The following is a 22,363-nucleotide window of genomic DNA, read 5'->3' as shown; positions in this document are numbered from 1 at the left end:
GACAATGATGGATTCCTTCCATATCAAATATGGCAAAGAAGTAGCAGCTGCTCTGAGCTTGTTTTCAGTTCTAGTTGATACAACCTGGCTGCCTGCAATACTCACCGGTTTAGGTAAGTTACGTAAGATATATATATATATATACACACACACACACTGTATTTTCCGCACTATAAGGTGCACCTAAAAGCTTAAAATGTTCTCATAAACCCGTAGTGCGCCTTATAATCCGGTGCGTCTTATATATGGATTAATATTCATATTAATATTGGTTAAAAACATGATCGCTGAAAAAATCCGGCAGTCTGGCCACCAGTCATGCCGCACTACGCCACCAGAGGAGCCCCCTCACAAGGCACTCGGGCCTACGCCCCCTAACAACGGTAGTCAAGGGGCGTCACCGAAGTCCCGGCTCTGACTGAGCTGCTCTCGGTAGAGCCGACTGTAGGAGCACCGGTGATTACGTAGAAAAACATGAGGAACTTTCAACAATTCTATTAATAATGGTTGACTGACTGACTGATCTCAGTACTTACTAACTATAAACTGAATTGGTCTAAAAATGCCATTGTGCTGTCATCTGGAATCTAGTGACGGTCCATTCTATTAGTCTGTGGAAACACACGGAGAAACTGGCATAAAGGTGAATGAAAGACCCTCAAAGATGAACTTCCAGCCTTTTCTGATATTTCAGGAGTCACTGCTAGACAAAGGTGTCTGGTGTGCTGCATTGATTTACAAATGTAGTTGATAGCTCTGGGGGGGCGGAGGGGCAAGTTCAGGCTTGTGTATTCTGTCTGCAGCGACGTGCGGTGAGATTCACGGCGGTGAGACACCGACGTTAAAGTCAGTTCTAGGAGTAAAACAGCGTCACATTTGACAGTAAATTATCAGCCTGACATTAAAAACTAGTTAAAAATTGTTTAGGACACACAGCAGCAAATAGCTGCACCTCACCTCCGACTGGACTACCGATCGATCAAAACAATATTTAATTAATAAACAAAGACGAACGTCGGAGTTTAAATATCTGCTTCAAACTTCAGATCAGGAAATAATCCGCTCTGTTCGCACTGACTGGACTCGTAATGAATTTAACCAGTTTTTATTGTCAGGTTTTTTAATATGGGTGTTGACTTCTTTCTAAGATGACAAAGTGATCAAGTGATCAGGTTTCCTTGATGAGGCTCAGAGTGGATTATTGATATAACAATAGGGGCCATTCAAAGGTAGTCAGGAAGTCATGAATGCAATCATGACTGCCTGACCAGCGCGGCTCCATCTAGTGGACGGATTGCGGAACTACAGCCGCTGCAGTTTATCAAATAAATTTTATTTATTTTTTATTGTGTGCGCCTTATAATCTGGTGCGCCTTATAATGCGGAAAATACTGCATATGTATATATAATATATATGACAGACGATGTATATTGACTGACATGATATTTGACAGGAGGAACCATGAGTGTGGTTCTGGATTTGCCCTACACTCTTTGTGTCTGGATCTCTGCTCTCATTATCATCACCTACACCCTACTGGGAGGTCTCTACTCTGTGGCCTACACAGATGTTATACAGCTGTTCCTCATGTTGGTTAGCTTGGTAAGTTACTAGACAGTAGGGAATCAGAATGAACAAATAATCTTTGTAAAACTCATTTTGTGTTTATGTGTCTTTCAGTTTATCTGTGTTCCATTTGTCATGGTGAGTCCTCACACCTTGGACATCAGTCAGACTCTGATGAACAACACCTTAAACGCTCCCTGGATTGGTCAACCAGAGCTGAAGAAGATCTGGATCATGATTGATGACTTTCTTTTCATGGCAAGAAAATTACGTGTCTTGGATGAAGTACAATTTACTCTACAGATAGTTGTGGGATAGTGATAAAGTCACTCGACTTTGGTGGTGGGAGGTTTTCTTAAGAGAGGACAAAATATGATAGTACAGATATTTATTTACCAAATTAAATCATACACAGGTAGAGTAGAAGTCTACAGAATAAATAATAATACAAACAATCTGCAGATCTTCTTCTTCTCCTTTGGGCTTTTCCCTTCAGGGGTCTCCACAGCCAATCAGTGTCCTCCATCTAACCCTGTCTTCTGCATCCTCTTCTCTCACACCAACTACCTTCATGTCCTCTTTCACTACATCCATAAACCTCCTCTTTGGTCTTCCTCTAGGCCTCCTGCCTGGCAGTTCAGAACTCAGCATCCTTCTACCAATATATTCACTATCTCTCCTCTGGACATGTCCAAACCATCTCAGTCTGGCCTCTCTGACTTTATCTCCAGAACCTCTAACATGTGCTGTCCCTCTGATGTTCTCATTCCTGATCCTATCCATCCTGGTCACTCCCAGAGAGAACCTCAGCATCTTCATCTCTGCTACCTCCAGCTCTGTCTCCTGTCTTTTCCTCAGTGACACTGTCTCTAGACCAGTGGTTCTTAAACTGGGTTCGATCGAACCCTAGGGGTTTGGTGAGCCGGTCTCAGGGGTTTGGCGACTCAACCTAGCATACAAGTCATCATAAGCTTCTTGTTTGGCCTTTGCCACCTCTAGCTTCACCTTACGATGCATCTCCCTGTACTCCTGTCTACTCTCCTCAGTCCTCTCAGTGTCCCACTTCTTCTTAGCTAACCTCTTTCTCTGTATACACTCCTGTACCTCCTCATTCCACCACCAAGTCTCCTTATCTACTTTCCTTCCAGATGACACACCAAGTACTCTCCTACCTGTCTCCCTGATCACATTAGCTGTAGTTGTCCAGTCATCTGGAAGCACCTCCTGACCCCCCAGAGCCTGTCTTAACTCCTTCCTAAAAGTCATGCAACACTCTTCCTTTTTCAGCTTCCACCATTTTGTCTTCTGCTCTGCCTTTGCCCTCTTGATCTTACTCACCACCAGAGTCATCCTACACACCACCATCCTATGCTGTTTGGCTACACTCTCACCTACCACTACTTTACAGTCACTGATCTCTTTCAGGTTACACCGTCTACACCAGATGTAGTCTACCTGTGTGCTCCTACCTCCACTCTTATAGGTCACCCTATGTTCCTGCCTCTTCTGGAAGAAAGTATTCACTACAGCCATTTCCATCCTTTTTGCAAAGTCAACTACCATCTGTCCTTCTGCGTTCCTCTCCTGGATACCAAACCTGCCCATCACCTCCTCATCACCTCTGTTTCCTGCACCAACATGTCCATTGAAGTCTGCACCAATGACAACTCTCTCACTTCTAGGTATGCTGTGCATCACTTCATCAAAGTCCAACCAAAAGTGTCACTACATGAGAGGGAAAGTCACAGGGAAATCTCACGAGAGAGTGATAATCTTGGTGTGCAAGTTTATAGCGAACAGGACAACTATTGTGAACTATTGTGTTATTCTTATATTTCACATAAAAATCAACATTAAAGGAGAAGTTCTGTTTTTTACAATCTAGACCTTATTTCTGGCTTGGTTTATGATCGTGTACTCACCCAGAAAACTTTTTTGTCGTCCGGAGTGCTTTGGAAGAAATTTAGGTCAAGTACAGCGTACATCCATATAGGGGCACTGCGAAGCAGCCTCTTCATAACGTATTATCTGCCGCTAAACTTATTTATTCCACCAACTTTTTTCATAAATCGCTAGTGTAGACTGTTGACTGCATGAAGATATAATATAAACCCTCACCGTCTGCTGAGCGGCTCTGACCGGCGCTTTTAAGAGCACGCTGTCCGCTGTTTGTTTACATCCGAGTAACTGGCTAATGGTGGTTTAAGGCAACCCGTAACTTGAAATTTTCTCACCTGTAACTCGTGCACTGGAACGGCAGTCAAACTTGTAACTTCCCATTCGTAACTCAGAGTACATCGATCTTGTACGAGTTCACGAGTGGGAAGTTATGAGTTTGACTTTCCAGTGCACTTTCACTTTTCTGGCACTTTCAGTTACAGGCGGGAAAAACATGAGTTACGAGTTGCCTGGAACACACCATAAAATGCGTTGTCGTAGCAAACACTCTTAAAAGCACCGGTCAGAGATATACAACTTGAACCCTGCTCCTAAACTTCTAGCCTTGCTACCTTTCCACCTGGTCTCCTGGACACACAGTATGTCTACCTTCCTCCTCTGCATCATGTCAACCAACTCTACTTTTTCCTGTCATAGTTCCAACATTCAGCGTCCCTACTCTCAGTCCTATACTCTTGGTGTTTTTCTTCTCTCTCTTCCTACATACACACTTTCCTCCTCTCCTTCTTCGACCAACAGTAATCCAATTTCCACCGGCGCCCTGTAGGTCAGCAGCACCGATGGCGGTCGTTGTTAACCCGGGCCTCGACCGATCCGGTATGGAAGTCATAGGTTTGATTCGCATGTTTGATTTGGCAAAAGTTTTACACCGGATGCCCTTCCTGACGCAACCCTCTGTATTTATCTGGGCTTGGGACCGGCACAATAAGACACTGGCTTGTGTCCTCTTGCGGCTACATTAAAAACAATCTGCAGATGCTCAGCTAATATGAAGAGATCTCAGGGACTGGACGAGACAATTCTTCAACAGCACACACCGACTCTTTATACGAGGAATCTTTGTCTACGTGTATAACAGGAAATGACCAGTACCTGAGAAGGTGTTTAAATTAAAAGACAGACACACAAGATGCGAAATGTCCCGTGTAAATAAATTTTCAACCTAGGACATGTAGCTGTGAATTTTTAAAAAGAAATATATATTCTTATGGTCAAGCCTGTCGTCGACACAACAAGGCATATTTCCATCACAAACACAATGTTTTTCTTGAAGATTTTTGAAGCCGCTGGGTATTTTCGGTTTCAATATGTCTTGCCTTCGACTAATTAAAAATAGTCTACAAACACAAACAGAATGAGTGTTGTTAAAACTAACCTGTTTTTTTTTCAGGGACTCGGAGGTTTGGGATACCAAGCCTTCCACCAAAGGATCTTGTCAGCTTCTTCCACAGCATCAGCCAAGCGCTGTTGTTTCATTGCTGCTGTCTTTGTACTTGTATTTTCTATACCTCCTATTCTGATTGGAGCAGCTGCTGCATCCACAGGTAAGGATGAACCTGAAGTTTGACATCCAAACGCTGTTAGAATACAGACGAGAATCACAGATGAACAATGAAGGAAGAGTTACTGCTGAGTGAAAACCTTCAAACCAACAGAGGAGGGTGGACATCACTAAAAGTGATCATGTGACCATTTTTCTGTCCCTCCTCCTTTTGGGTCCATCCCTCAGACTGGAACCAGACCATCTATGGTTCTCCATCTCCGTTTGAACGTGGAGAAGCTGCTCTCACTCTGCCCATCGTCCTGCAGCACCTCACCCCATCATTCATCTCCGTCCTTGGGATTGGATGCATAGCTGCTGCTGTGATGTCATCAGCTGACTCTGCTTTACTTTCTGCTGCGTCTGTCTTCACTTCAAACATTTACAAGACCATCTTGAGACCAAAGGTAAAAAAAACATTTTCATTTTATATATCTTGATATCTCCCAGGCATGACAAGGAATTTTAAGGAGAAGAAATGAGGAAAGAGAAAGCAAATGAAGTCCAAGACTATCATGTGACCAAAAGATTAAAAAAAGAAGAGAAATTTTCATTGGTTTTCTGACTGTACAAGTTGCAGGACTAACAAAATATCTCCGGAATGCCGTCGGGGAGTATTTACAAATTTGACACAAATGTTCATCCATCCAGGCATCGTTTTGTGGCTCAAACTACTGTTATTATCAAATCTAGACCCACTTGAAGATTCCACAAATCTAGACCCACAAATCTAGACTGGTACTCTCCAGTCCGAAGGTGGTGCATCGGTGGTGCGTAGTGGGGACAACAGTTCACTTGACCCCAAAAATGAAGTGGTTGGATTTTTGTATTCCAATTTAAATGTGAACGTCAACATATTTTTAAGACAACTAAATAAATGAGGCAATAATTTTACAAAATGAATGAAATAATGTCAATGTTCGTGTGTCTTTTATGTAGCTCCGCTGTGCACTGGCGTCTCCTGCCTCACGCCCCAAGTCCGCTGGGATAGGCTCTAGCACTCTGCGATCAGCGAAAGCAGACAACAGCGCATATTGTAGATGAATGAATGAATGAAAAAAGTATGAAATAAAAAATAATGAGGGAAGAAGATCCAATTAAATTAGGACAATGTGTCACACAGTTTTTATCTGTTCATTTTCAGGCATCTGACCAAGAGAACCAGAGGGCAGTCCAGGTGTCTGTGGTGGTCGTGGGTGTGGTTGGAACATCGCTCACCATGTTGAACAATGGAATATTAATATTTGTGTTTCTTAGTTATGAATTTGCTTACAGCATTATTTTCCCTGAACTTTTCTGTGTCCTTTTCTTCAACATCTCCAATGGTTACGGGGCTATCACGGGAATACTGGTGGCATTGATGTTTAAGTTGCTGAGTGGAGACCCATCACTAGGTTTAGAACCAGTCCTACATTTCCCAGGATGCACTCTGGAGGATGGTGTTTATGTCCAGTATGCTCCAGTTAAGACCATCTCCATGCTGTCCACCATTGCTGCCATCTTGTTGTTCTCCTACCTGGCTTCTGTCCTCTTCAACAAAGGTGTTCTACCTGAGAAGTGGGATGTGTTCAAAGTGAAAGCCCAGCACTCACCAGTACCACTGACACCAGTAGGTGGCGCCATAGAGGAGGAGGGGAATGAATTGTCAGATGAAGGCAGAGGAAAGCATCACAGCTATTGATGTGTATAAGTTGTCCTGGTTTCAGTTGGTAGAGAGGGTCGTCCAATGATCACAGGATCGGTGGTTTAATTCAGTAACGTAAACATTGCTCTATCCTCTACCAATGATGGCAGCAACTTAAGAGTAATTTTTGATCAAGATCTGTCCTTACAATTAAATTCTATTCAATTCAAAAAACTTTATTAGTCCCCAAGGGGCAATTGAAAGCACATAAAGCAGGATAGGTGTAAAACATAGTTTCAACATAAACAATAAACATTAAAAAGTAATTAAATAACAAATATAAATATAAATACAATGTTTATGTTAAATAATAATTCAAAACCTAGTTAATTCAGAACCAAGTGAGTTCAAAACTTAGTTCAGAACCTAATTTGTTCAAGGCCTAATGGATTAGTTAGTTCAGAAACTAGTTAGTATAAAACCTGGTTAGTTAGTTCATTCAAAAAATTATTTATTTTAAAAACCTAGTAAGTTCAAAACTTTAAAAAAATAAAAAAATAAAAATGTAAAGCTCCTAACTGTAAGGCTCCGTCTTACATTGAAGATGGGAGCAGACGTATTCCATCTGTCTCCTGTTGCCGTTCTCTCTCTCTCTCTGGTTTAATTCACACGTATTTTGCCCACATTTAATACGTTTTGTTTTGATGTGTGTGTTCATGTTTGAGTGAATCTCTCTTAGATGTTGTTAACGTAACTATATTGTAATACTGACTTCATGAATAAATGTGATTTCAAAAATCAAACCAAATCAATCAACCCCCCCCCCCCCTCTAACTCTCTGCAATATTAAAATGACGAGAAGAAAAGCAAAAGATGGACAGGAGTTGTTACTACACCAAAGATCTGTACATAAGAATCACTTCAATAGTGGGAACTCTACGCCAATTTTGGACACATCAAGGATTACATAAAATAGTTGAAAAACCAACATCATCAATGTCAGAAACATGGATTAATGAAGACAAAGACATGGATTTGTGTTTGGAGGGATAACATTAAGTTTGAGACTTTAAAGATCATGTTGATACCTGTTGACAATATAATGGAATGTGAAGCTGTTGAAGTTTCTGTAACAAACTGGTTAATTCCTGGATAAGCACTGTCTGTCTGCTGAGGGAGGTTAATATGGTCATTATATTCTTGTGGAGAACATTGGCAAGGTCATCTGTGATGTTAACAAACCTTGTAGTTCCTAGAAAGAATGTAAACATGGTAATCCTCCAGGATATATCTGGGACAAAGGCTAATATCTGGAATGGAATGAATTAGGGTATGAATGACTGTCAAAATTCAGTGTTTTAACTGGATGAAAACATTTAATATCTGAATTGGTTGACAACATATTGTAATGAGAGAGATGTGTGTTGATTCTGGGGGACGGGACTTTCACAAGCCTGGACTAGACTCTACTCTCAAACTCTACAATGATTCAGGTCCAATAACTTCAGCTGGGGGGTGTCCCCTCCAGAGTTTCTCTGCTTGACAGTTTTCAGACTTCCCATCAGTTCTGCTAGCAACCTGCTATGTGGTGGAGATGTGACCATGTATGTGAATCCTGACTGAGATTACTCTCTGATCCCTGGACTGTGCTTGTCTCTACAACAATGAATGTCAGGATCGCTGTCTCTGTACTTTTAACATTTGTTCCATGTTTAAAAATCCTTTTGGGGATGTCTCACCTGCGTTTCTTCATGAGGTTTCTGCTTTTGTCCTTGTGTGGTGGTCGGCAAGATTCAGTTTGTGACGCCATTTGTGGTGGAGAGAGGTTTTCTTAAGACAGGACAAAGTATATAAGTACAAGCTATTTATTTGTCAATTCAAATCATGCATGGGTTGAGGAGAAGTTCAACAGTGTCATCGATGATGCAGACAAACAATGTCAACAGGTTCTTAAATCTGATCTAACGAGATCTCTGGTAACGACATCCCTGGAGTTGGGCTAGCCCTCAACTCAACTGAAGTCTTTGCCGAGTTCTTATAGCCGAGCTCTGCCATGTGTGTGTATGTGGGGGGGTCACTGGACTCACCGGCAACTGACCACATGTCAAACCAACCCCATGTCGAACTGACATCAATATGTCATCTTCACAAGACACATTATACAAGTATGGTGATAAGTCTACTGCCAATACTCATCTGAAAGCAAACACTCTGCCTAACATCAAGGTCTGTCAACTTCTCTAACACATTTGCGTGTATTTTATTATTTTATTTTATTTTAATCATTCCGCCACACTTGGTTTTTTATGGTCTGAGTGTAGATGGAATTACTCTGTAGAGATTGTAAAGCCCTCAGATGCAAATTGTCATTTGCAAATTGGTACCAGATAAATTGATTAGTTGACCAACTTGTTTGAAGGGATTCGTTCTTCCATTTTCCAACTCATTCCGAGTTGCAGGTCCTCATGGTTGCTGATGATGAGTCACCTTATTGGAAGTAGACTCTGTCATTATTATTATTGAACACAATGAGTGGTTAGCACTTTGTCGCTTCAGAGGATTGCATGCTATTGTATTCAGACACTTCATTAGACTAATAACATTGTTTCTCAGCACGAACTTCATTTCACTGAATTTGACTGCACAACAAAATAATAGCCTTTAGTGTTGATGGATCTTGGGAGAGACGCAGAGAAGAATCATCAGACTATGGAACACGTATCTGTAGAGGTTCAGCAGTGGACTGCTGGTGGTTCAGGGTCATTCTTCCTCAGACACTCTGGTTATCAACAAAAAAAGCTCAAACTCCAGAGCTTTTCTCTGAGTGGGTGACCCCCATCCCATCAGGTTCAGAGACTTTGATAATAACATTCATGTGCTGATTTTGCATCTCTGTCAGTCCTGTGGGCTCCAACCAGGAACTACACTGTCCATCGTCTCCAAGAAGGAGCAGCAAAGACTGAGGCAACCAGGGCTCCTGTCTCTACACTCAAAGCTGTGGGTCAATGGTGATCAACTCTGTGTTTGTGTGTGTGTGTGTGTGTGTGTGTGTGTGTGTGTGTGTGTGTATGTGCATACATGTATGTGTGTTGTAGTCTCCTGGTTCTTTTCATGCATTCATTTTTTAGTCTCCTGTGTATTCACAGGTTTATTTTCTTCTGTAGCTTTGTGGATTTATTGTTCGGATTTCTTTTTCTACTTTCTTGTGTATCTTTTCTTTAAGTATCTTGTTCAAAAGTGCATTTTGTCTTTCCTCTTCTTCTTTACATTGAAATGATCTTGACTGACATGCCTGAGATCAAAGGTGAATTTAAGGGAAGTAACTGGAGGAAAAACTGGGGTGACAGTGGCTCAACGGTAGAGCAGGTCGTCCAATGTTCCCAAGATCGGCGGTTCGATTCCCGCTTCCGCCCCCGCCCAGCTACCTCGGAGCGTTAGCTGACAGTTGAGTTATCAGCTCACCTCCGGAGCACTGATGAGGCACCCTTGAGCAAGGCGTGGTCATTAGGGTACATCAGCAGGAGCTGCCCACCGCTCTACCTCCCCCACACTGCGTGCCCACAAGCTCCTTAAGTCAACTGACTTGAATGCAGGAGGTTGAGGGTTCGAATCCCGGTCGGGAAAAACACTATCAACTTATACAAATGCAGGAGGGCGTGGTCTGGACTGCAGGAGGGCGTGGCAGACACTATCCAGTGAGGGTCCTTCAAGACCCTTAATGCTATACCAGCCTACCTTAGTCGTGAGTGAACACAATAGAGACAGAGTCATACCGGCTCGGACGTCGCCCGGGTTAACAAGGTCCATATCAGTTGCTAGGGAACCAGGGCAATCTGATGAGAAATGGGCTACTGGAAGAGGACACACATGGACAAGGGTGGAGAATACGGAGTTGTTGGAATGCTACTACACGAGTAATCCCAGAGAGAGGGGATATATGGGGCGGATGTGGGACCAATGGATGCTTCAAAACCCACAATCAAGGCTAACAAAGAAACAGCTGTTAGCCCAGTGTTCCAACATCCGTAACCGAAAACTGCTGTCACAACTAGAGATCGATGAAATACTACAACAATGCTACGGCAAGGGGGAGCCAGGACGCCAGGTCAGCGGGGGGATCCCCCCCCCCCACAATCTGAGATTGGGTACCAAGCCCCAAGAGACATAGACAGCCTGACCTGAGAAGGAAGATTGTGACCCAAATGGAAACCTGGAGCCTCCGACAAATGCCGAAGCTAAGTTGTCAAGTACCTTCAGAAGATGTGAATACTGCGAAAAGAACCATCCCCACAGGGAACATAACTGAGACCAACAAGCTGATTCACAGTACAGAAGAGACGGTTAGAGGCCAAGATAAAGGCGACACAGAGAGAAGTCAGCCAGCTAGCCGAGCTACAGAAGGGGAACATGGTGAATAAAGGGGCACCCAGGAAATACAGCAAGCTCTCCATACCTGAAGCACTCGAAACTGCCAAACAGAGGCTAACGGCTCTGGCTACCCAACTGAAGTGATACACCAAGGAGATTGAGGCCAGGAGAGTAAACAAGACCTTCTCCACTCAACCAGCAAAGGTGTACTCTCAGTGGCAGGGAAATAGCACCCGGTCAGACCCACCAAGAGCTGAGGTGGAGAAATACTGGAAGGGCATGTGGGAAAGAAAAGCATCACACAACACCGATGCCCAGTGGCTAGTGGACCTGAGGACTGACCACAGCTGCCTCCCAGAACAAGAACCAGTAACCATCTCAATGGCAGACATCCAAGAAAGAGTGTCAAAGATGAAGAGTTGGTCAGCACCGGGCCCCGATATGATCCATACATACTGGCTAAAGAAGCTGACAGCACTCCATGAGCGTCTAGCAGCACAGATGATTGTTCCAGTAGCCCATTTGTCATCAGATTTTCCTGGTTCCCTAGCATCTGACGCGGACCTTGTTAACCCGGGCGACGTCCAAGCTGGTATGACTGTCATTATTGTGTTCACTCATGTTTTTGAGGTAGGCTCTTATAGCATTAAGGGTCTTGCTTAAGAACCCTCACTGGATAGTGTCCGCCATGTCTGGGGTTCGAAACCATGCCCACGCCCTCCTGCATTCCAGACCACGCCCTCCTGCAATCCAGACCACGCCCCTTTCTGCATTTGTGTACTTGACTGGATAGTGTTTTGTCCCGACCGGGATTCGAACCCACAACCATTCAAGTCAGTTGACTTAACCACTGTACTATCCAGCTGCTCCTACATATATATATATATTTTTAATAAATGTCATGTATTATTAACTATTTTCCAATACAAAGTTTAAAAAAGTCATGTTTTAACAACATCTCCAGTGATCTTCTTTGTTGTCTAAATTCCAATATTATAAAGCAATTTTCATTTTCAAATTTATACCATGTTAATGTGACAATGACGATGATGACATTAGTTCTATTGTGTGAGTCATGGTGAATATATTTGACACTCAAGGGTGAAAAGCAGAAACTGTTGTTTGTTGACTAGGTCAACACAAAACCAGTTAGTACACCTTTTGTCTTCGAACCGTTTCAATATATACTCCAACTTCGGCTGGTGGTGAGGACATTCAACAAAGACATCATGGCTGTTAACATCCCAGGAGTGATAGTGATGGTGTTTTTCTACCTGTTGGTCCTCGGGACTGGAATCTGGGCTTCATTCAAGTCAAAAAAGAAACAGAAGACAAGTGGAGCCACTGGGATGGAGATGGTCCTGCTGGGAAACAGGAGCATCAACTGGGTGGTGGGGGTCTTCACCATGACAGGTGAGGAGAGTAGTTTGAAAAATTAGAGAAACCGTTGAAAATTGCATGATGATCGATCTCGATCCAGATCAAGATGAAGACATTTAAAATACTTCTAAATGTCGATTCAAAGTTCTTTTTGTTATTTCTTTGATTGACTGACTCCATGTTTGCTGATCCACTCTGCAGCTACGTGGGTTGGAGCAGGCTTCATTGTTGGAAGTGTTGAGATGATGTGCACTCCATCCATGGGACTGATCAGGGTAATAACTGTGTTCCTGTCATACAGCTTGTCTTTTTTTCTTGGTAAGAATTTAAAATACATTGCACAGAATTCTGTATTCTGTCGGTTTGAATGTGTAACACAAATATAGTTTGACATTTGCTGTAAGAGTGATTACCTCCTCCGACGAGTGTCTGTATAAAATAATAATAATAATGGGGCAATCTGTGTGGCGTTTGCATGTTCTCCCCGTTTCTGCGTGGGTTCAATCCGGGTTACCCGACTTGCGCTTCAGGTTAATTAGCCGGTCCCAAATTGATCGTGTGATTGTGTGGATGTGTCTTAGTCTGTGTCTCTGTGTGGCTCTGCGGCATCACACCTGGAGTATCCCCCGCCTCATGCCCTCAGTCAGCTGGGATAGACACTAGCTCCCCCCTGACAGCAGATGTATAGCAGTTGGGAAAATGAACATATATCAATTAGTATTCATTATATATATATATATATATATATATATATATATATATATATATATATAGACATCAAAAATCCAAGAGTACATCAGGAAGATGGCCCCAACAGATGAACTGCTCAGTGAATGCCTTAGACAGCAGAAACCTGAGGAGGAAGAGGAGGAGGAGGAGACAACATGGAGGGACAAGCCCCTACACGGCATGTACCACCGTCAGATAGAGGAAGTGGCTGATATCAAGAAGACCTACCAATGGCTGAATAAAGCTGGACTGACAGACAGCACAGAGGCACATCACAACAAAGTCAAAAAGTAATGTTCCACTATAAGCCTGATGTGATAGCTGTACTCCATCTGTTTTGTAATATGTTAGATCCACAGAAAACACAATAGTCTAACAATGGATTTTAAGTTTTTTAAAAATTGGGGCCAATGATGGGCTGATCAGTTAAAGCAGATCCATATCTGGGTGTGGATTCAGGTTTACTTTGTCAATGTTCAACATCATGAGATACGTTGTTGGTTTTCATGATGTTCTTCCAATAATTGTAATTAGACATGATTTAATTGCACTATGAGGTAGAATATCATGAATATCCAAATTGACGATCCATTCTCAAAAGTGACCAAAGTACCATTGGTCAAGTTAACAGTAGGCTTAAGTCACAGAAGGCCAGAGTGGACTCTTCAATCACTCATTCGTTCTTCAACCTTTCTCTATTTCTTTGTTCACATCTTTCTAGCCTAAAAATCAGCCCCTCCTCATTTCATAAGGTTCAGTCATCAATGTAGCCGCAAGAGGACACAAGCCAGTGTGTTATTGTATTTGTCCGGTCTCAAGCCCGGACAAATACAGAGGGTTGCGTCAGGAATGGCATTCGGAGTAAAACTTCTGCCAAATCAAACATGCGAATCAAACCTATGACTTCCATACCGGATCGGTCGAGGCCCGGGTTAACAACGACCGCCATCGGCGCTGTTGACCTACTGGGTGCAGGTGGAAATTGGATTACTGTTGGTCGAAGAAGGAAAGAAGTGTGTTCGTAGGAAGAGAGAGAAGAAAAAATCCAAGAGTATAGGACTGAGAGTAGGGACGTTGAATGTTGGAACTATGACAGGAAAAGGTAGAGAGTTGGTTGACATGATGCAGAGAAGGAAGGTAGACATACTGTGTGTCCAGGAGACCAGGTGGAAAGGTAGCAAGGCTAGAAGTTTAGGAGCAGGGTTCAAGTTGTTCTATCATGGTGTAGATGGGAAGAGAAATGGAGGAGGAGTTATCTTGAAGGAGGAGTTTGTTAGGAATGTCCTGGAGGTAAAAAGAGTGTCAGATAGAGTGATGAGTCTGAAGCTAGAAATAGAAGGTGTGATGTTCAATGTTGTTAGCGGGTATGCTCCACAGGTAGGATGTGAGCTGGAGGAGAAGGAGAAATTCTGGTCGGACTTTGATGAAGTGATGCAGAGCATGCCTAGAAGTGAGAGAGTTGTCATTGGAGCAGACTTCAATGGACATGTTGGTGCAGGAAACAGAGGTGATGAGGAGGTGATGGGCAGGTTTGGTATCCAGGAGAGGAACGCAGAAGGACAGATGGTAGTTGACTTTGCAAAAAGGATGGAAATGGCTGTAGTGAATACTTTCTTCCAGAAGAGGCAGGAACATAGGGTGACCCTTAAGAGTGGAGGTCGGAGCACACAGGTAGACTACATCTTGTGTAGACGGTGTAACCTGAAGGAGATCAGTGACTGCAAAGTAGTGGTAGGTGAGAGTGTAGCCAAACAGCATAGGATGGTGGTGTGTAGGATGACTCTGGTGGTGAGGAAGATCAAGAGGACAAAGGCAGAGCAGAAGACGAAATGGTGGAAGCTGAAAAAGGAAGAGTGTTGCATGACTTTTAGGAAGGAGTTAAGACAGGCTCTGGGTGGTCAGGAGGTGCTTCCAGATGACTGGACAACTTAGTGAAATTATATGGGTTGATGAGAAGTTCTTGAGAGGGATGTGTTGCTATGACAACCAGACACACTGAGGTGGTACCATCTCCCAACAGAAAACAACATCCAGGAAAGTATCTGACATCAAAGTTTGGTGGAATTGAGAAGATGGTGCTACAGAGTGGAAGAATGCTTTTTTTTTAAGGTTGACATCGCTAAAGGAGATCATGTGACCATTTTTCTGTCCCTCCTTCTTTTGGGTCCATTCCCTCAGACTGGAACCAGACCACCTATGGTTCTCCATCTCCATATGAACGTGGAGAAGCTGCTCTCACTCTGCCCATCGCCCTGCAGCACCTCACCCCACCCTTCATCTCCATCATCGGGATTGGATGTATAGCTGCTGCTGTGATGTCATCAGCTGACTCTGCTTTACTTTCTGCTGCTTCTGTCTTCACCTCAAATATTTACAAGACCATCCTGAGACCAAAGGTAAAAAAAAACACGTCAATGATTCATTGGTGTTCTAATCATGTAATTTGTAGGAGTGACAGCAGTATCTCTGGAATACCATCAGGGAATATTTATATTTTGGCACAAATATCCATTTTTCCATTTACTTGTAGACCAAATGACTTTAATCGTCTCATCTACATCACACTCGTTGCGTTACACTCAGCTGCAAAGCGGCCAGCGCATGCTGAAGGTCCAGGTTTGATTAGGCCAACAGATCATCATCCTCTGGCTCAGCGGTAGAGCCGTTCAATGTTCTGAGTTCGGCGCTCCCGCCCAGTCACTTCGGAGTGTGAGCTGACAGGGGGGAAGTATCAGCTCACCTTCTGAGGACTGACGAGGGGCCCTTGAGCAAGGCACCTTCCCCTTTACAAGTTGCTCATTGGTGCCACATCATGAAGGAGCTTCCTGCCGTTCTACCTCCCCCTGACCTACATGCCCACAGGCCCCTTGTGGGCATGTAGGTGTGTGTGTGTAACGGGCCTGTACAAATTATATATAGATGCATGCAGCTACTAACCTGCGTGAAGAGTGGACTCCTAATTTCCCTTTGGGGATTAATACAGTTAATTAAAAAATAAAAAAAATAAAAAAGCACAGATGAAGTCTTTGATCCCCAATACCAACTACCTCCGGTTTGGGGACCAAACAGAACAATCACAGAGTTGTGCATCCCAAAAACCCTTTTCCAGGTCTCACTGTCATTGTCCAAGTGAGTGCTGAAGTCCCCACAAAGAACAATAGCGTCCCCGGTCGTACCACTATTTACTGCCCCTCCCAGAGACTCCAGGATGGCCGGGTATTCCACACTGCCATTTGGTTCTTCGGTGAAACATGTGGCGGCTGAGCAGTGGGGCTACGAGCAAGCCCACACCAGCCCACCGCCTCTGACCTTGGCAACATCAGAATAGTGAATAGTTCAGCCCCTCTCAAGGGTTTGGGTTCCACATCCCAAGCTCTGGGTGGAGATAAGCCCGACTATGTCTAGTCGGTACATCTCTCAACCTCCCTCACGAGCTCCGGCTCCTTTACCCCCAGCAAGGTGACATTCCATGTCCCTAGAGCCAGACTCTTAGTCTGGGAATTGGGTCGTTGAGCTCAATGCTGTTGACCACCACCCAAGTCACACTGCACCTGTCCCCTACGGAAGTTGGGTCCATGTCATCATTTCGGGCTGAGCCCAACTGGGATCCCTGGAGGCCCGGCCACCAGGCGCTCACATATGAGCCCTAATCCTGGGCTTGGCTCTAGAGTGGGGCCCCAGTTGTGCCATAAAGGGCTATATCACGGTCCTCCATGTTATTTTGGCTGTAGGGGTTTTGATGCGGTTAGTCTGGCCTGTCACCCAGGATCTGGTGTCAAGGGAGACCCTACCACGAACAAAAAGCCCCTGACAATGCTCTTTCTTTTCAAATATTTATCCACCGTTATCACCGACACCGTCTCACTTGAAGCATGATGATGCACTTCAGAGTGCTGGAAGCACCTAGTCGTACTTTGTGTTGATACACTGCCCTCTGTTGAGAGTTTTTAATTGTTCTGTTTGGAACTACAAGCATATCAATTTGACTCGTAAGTGAGTAATGACAGGCAGAACAATCAAGTGAAATTGGATAATCTCCCACAGCACACTTGTGTGTCTTTATACAACAATTGGGAATCACTGCAATAAAACACACAAGTTTTTTGAAAAACATGCCCTATGTTAACATAGGGTAGGAGAAAATCAATCAAAAAATTTCCTTACGTAGATGTAATGTAGGAAAAAGATTAGCTTGGATTAGGACATTGTGTCACATAGTTTTTATCTGTTCATTTTCTTTTTCAGGCATCGGACTGGGAGAATCAGAGGGCGGTCCAGGTTTCTGTGGTGGTCGTGGGTGTGGTTGGAACATCTCTCACCATGCTGGATAATGGAATCATAACGTTCTTGTTTCTTAGTTCAGAATTTGCTTTCAACATTATTTTTCCTGAACTCGTCTGTTCTTTTCTTCAACATCTCCAATGGTTATGGGGCTTTAATGGGTGTACTGGTGCCACTGTTGTTAAAGGTGCTGAGTGGAGACCCATCACTAGGATTAGAACCAGTCCTACATTTCCCAGGATGCACTCTGGAGGAGCTATTGATATCTTAATGTTTATTGGATGTGACAATATGTCCTTATTGATCCTTGATGTGAATGTGATCAAACACAGAAATGATGGGTCAGTTTTTAATTATTCATTATTAAATAGTAAGAAATAATCCAACAGAAGAAAGGAAATAAACACATAATTTCCCTGTAAATGGTCCCTGAGACAATGTTCTGAATTTAATGTGTGGGGCTGTGTCGGCTACAGAATCTATTTCATCACAGTCCTGCTGCACACGTATCAAACAATCATTTAGTGTCATGATCCTCAAAGGAAACTCCGTATATTCAAAACAGGACCCATTATCATGGGTTGTTTAAGGACAGCAAGGACCCAGATGCAAAGAAAAAACTAAAGGTGGATTTATTTATAGACGTTAAAACAGAAAATCACCTTTTGGGAAAAATATTGAGAGAAAAAGTAACGATAGTAAACCAATGCAAAGCACCAAGTAACAAACACTGTCACCTTCAAGGGAATTACTCAATGTAAGAAAAGAAATCCAGGAGTGCACTCAAATCTAGAGAAACAATCCAATGAACATGATCACAGGAAACAAGCAATCACTCCAGAGGAACATGCACATTACTGGCACCAAACACCACAAGAAGCCGGCTTAAAAAAGCTTCCGGATAATGATCCTCATGGGGCTCAGGTGTGGGGATGAGGCTCTGCCCACAGGTTCAGCTCCACCTACTGTCAGACTCTGGTACTGCAAAGCAAAACAAAGAACCACGACCTCCAGACTCCTTCCTGATAGTATAGGGGGGACAAATAGTCGACTAGTAAAATACCATAAAAGTTTACAATTTTAGTTACAATTTTGGTTTTTGGCCATACCTTATTGATCATATTTTGCCAATCCCTCAACAATCCTGATCATCATTGTTTTCGTCTGTTCCGGAGAAATACCCTTTGTTTTGATGACGATCCTGCAGTTGTTCATCCAGGTGTTGTTGATCAGCCCATTCTTTTTCAGTTGTCGATTTTTGGAAATATTCTCGTTGATGTAGATATTTTTTCTTTTCAGTTTGTAGCCTCCTACAGGAAAATTAAAATCAACTTTACAAGGTTTTGATGAAGTTTTTCTGGACCCAGTTTGAGGGTCTAAGCGTAGATGGAATTACTCTATAAAATACAGTCTCCAAAAGAAAATTGTCATTTGTGAATTTCGGCATTTCTTTTGAGCAGTATGCTCCTGTTTATCATCTCCCACTCATTGCTGATATTATTATTAATATTCAACACCATGAGTGTTAAAGCCTGTGTCCCTTTGGCAGATTACATGCAATAGTGTTTGGTCACTTCAGTGCAAACACAAATTAGACTAATAACATTATTTATCAGAACGAGTTTCATTGTCATGAATTTGACTAGCTAAACAAAATAATAGCCTTTAGTGTTGATGGATTTTGGGAGACACGCAGAGGTGAATCATCAAACTATGGAAAACGTATCTGTAGAGGTTCAGCAGTGGACTGCTGGTGGTTCAGGGTCATTCTTCCTCAGACACTTTAGTTATCAAGACTAGAAGCTAGACTAAGGGCAGAAGTGAACATTTGTGAGCAGCAGTATGGTTTCATGCCACAACAGAGTACTACAGATGCAGTATTTGCTTTGAGGATGTTGATGGAGAAGTCCAGAGAAGGCCAGAGGGAGCTGCATTGTGTTTTTGTAGATCTGGAGAAAGCTTATGACAGGGTGTCCAGAGAGGAACTGTGGTATTGTATGAGGAAGTCTGGAGTGGCAGAGAAGTATGTTAGAGCGGTGCAGGACATGTATGAGGACTGTAAGACAGTGGTGAGGTGTGTGTAGGTGTGACAGAGGAGTTCAAGGTGGAGGTGGGACTGCATCAGGGATCAGCTCTGAGCCCCTTCTTGTTGCTATGGTGATGGACAGGCTGACAGACGAGGTTACACAGGAATCTCCATGGACTATGATGTTTGCAGATGTAATGGGAATCTCACCGGTGTGGATTTGAAGAGAATAGAGAGGCCTGTTCTCAGGCAACTCTGCTCAGTTAAGTTGTTTTGGTACATTCCCATGTGTAAGGTCACCTGATAAAGATGTTTCCCTGAACTGCCTTCGCCGGTGCAGCGAGATCCTCCCCACGCTGCCTGAGAAACCCCGTCTTTCTCAGACAGTGTGGTGCGTTGTTTATTCCGGCGTATAAAAGTAGAGGGTTTCCGGCGCCATGTTAGAGTCAGCTGCAGGTTGCGTACGAACGCCCAGCACGGTTGATGCTATTCTACCAGGATCGTTGGGCTCCCCGATTCGTGTGTCAAGGTAAGAGACTGAGCACATCTGGAATGCTCAACCAAAGAATTTGTGGTTACTGTCCTCTGCTCTGTGGGGAATGAACAACACATTTGTTCTAGCATCATAGGGGGTCCTGGGACTCAAAGTACATTACTATGTTCTGTGGGGAATGAAACTACGAGCTTACTCCAGTGGTTCTTTGTGGAGGATGTAGCTACCACTTTATTCTAGCACCTTAGTTGTATATTATCTACTGTTTGCTGCTCATTATTTGTTGTTTGTTTGCTCTATGCTCGGCGGGAAATAAACCATTCATTTATTATAGCATCATAGCAGTTTTCTGTCTGATTTATTCTGTGAGTTTTTCTGTGTACCTACCTCTGGCGGACCTGCAAAATTTTCACAAAACAGATGGTTTGGACATGTCCAGAGGAGAGATAGTGAATATATTGGTAGAAGGATGCTGAGTTCTGAACTGCCAGGCAGGAGGCCTAGAGGAAGACCAAAGAGGAGGTTTATGGATGTAATGAGGGAAGACATGAAGGTAGTTGGTGTGAGAGAAGAGGATGAGAAGACAGGGTTAGAAGGAGGCAGCTGATTGGCTGTGGAGACCCCTGAAGGGAAAAGCCCAAAGGAGTAGAAGACGAAGCTGAGAGAAACTCCACAGCATTTCTCTAAGTTGGTAACCCCATCCCCTCAGGTTCAGTCTGGGGGGTCATCTTTGATAATAACATTCATGTGCTTGTTTTGCATCTCTGTCAGTCCTGTGGGCTCTAACCAGGAACTACACTGTCCATCGTCTCCAAGAAGGAGCAGCAAAGACTGAGGCAACCAGAGCTCCTGTCTCTACGCTCAAAGCTGTGGGTCAGCGGTCATCATCTGTGTGTGTGTGTGTGTGTGTGTGTGTGTGTGTGTGTGTGTGTGTATTAGTCTCTGGTTCTTGTAATCCATGTCTGTTCACATTTTTAATTCTCCTGTGGTTAAACCTGTTGTGTTTTTTTTTTAGCCAGATCTCTTGTCTTCTTTACTTTATGGGTTTATATGGATTCCTTTGTGACTTTATTTTCTTGTGTATGTTTTTGATAAAAGATTTTATTGTCATAAATTTTGTCTGAATTTGGCTCCTTTACCTTTTAATGAACATGACTTACATGCATTAGTTAAGCAAAGGAACAAATTTCTTTTTAATTTGTAAATAAACTTAAACTATTAACTATTTTTCTGTACATGATTTAAAAACGGTCACGTTTTAACAGAACATCTCCAGTGATCTTCATTGTTGTCTAAATTCTAATAGGATAGAAGAAAGCCATTTCATGTTTTAAACCATATTAATGTGACAATGTTGAGGATGACGTCAGTTTTAGTGAGTGAGACCTGTTGAATATTGAATTATACCCTCAAGGGTGAAAGGAAACAGATTGTTGTTTGTTGTCCACGTCAACACAAAACCAGTTTTTAGGTCAATCTAATTGGTTTTCAACCAGTTTGTTCTCTTTTATAATTATACTCCAACTTCAGCCAGTGGTGAGGACATTCAACAAGGACATCATGGCTGTTAACATCCCAGGAGTGATAGTGATGGTGTTTTTCTACCTGCTGGTTCTTGGGACCGGAATCTGGGCTTCTTTCAAGTCCAAAAGGAAACAAAAGGAAAGTGGAGCCACTGGAATGGAGATGGTCCTGCTGGGAAACCGGAGCATCAACTGGGTGGTGGGGATCTTCACCATGACAGGTGAGGATAGTAGCTTGGAAAATTTGAGAAACTGCATTTTTATAGATCTAAATAGTAAACCCTTACTCAGAAGTGCTCAAGGTCAGTAAAATTAAAATACTTCTAAATCAATTGGAAGTTCTTTTTGGTATTTCTTTCCATTAATTGACTCCATTTTTTCTTATCCATTCTGCAGCCACGTGGGTTGGAGCAGGCTTCATTGCTGGTACAGTTGAGTTGATCTGCACTCCATCCATGGGGCTGATCAGGGCTGTAATTGTGTTCCTGTCACACAGCACGACTTTTATAATTGGTAAGAATTTAAAATACATTTGATAGAATTCTGCATTTTGTATGTGTGAATGTGTAACGCAATAAATATAGTTTGACTGTCACATGCTGTTAGGGTGGTTAGTTAAATAATCATTCATTAATTGAATAATAATAAAAATAATAAGAATTTAATGCATTTTACGTCCAATATCTCAAATTAATATATAAACTTGTAATTAAAAGAATAAAAATGTGTTTAACATGTCAAATAGCTGGTAATGTCCCATTCAGTGATCAGGATAGCCACTCTGATCAATCGGGAACCTCCACACACTCCACCGCTTTCCAGTTACAGGCATTACACTGCCCACACAAATATCTATCGATCTATCTATCAGGT

The sequence above is a fragment of the Antennarius striatus genome, chromosome 11 (genome assembly GCF_040054535.1).
Source record: "Antennarius striatus isolate MH-2024 chromosome 11, ASM4005453v1, whole genome shotgun sequence".
NCBI classification, from domain to species: Eukaryota; Metazoa; Chordata; class Actinopteri; order Lophiiformes; family Antennariidae; genus Antennarius; species Antennarius striatus.
This window is presented reverse-complemented; position numbering follows the sequence as displayed.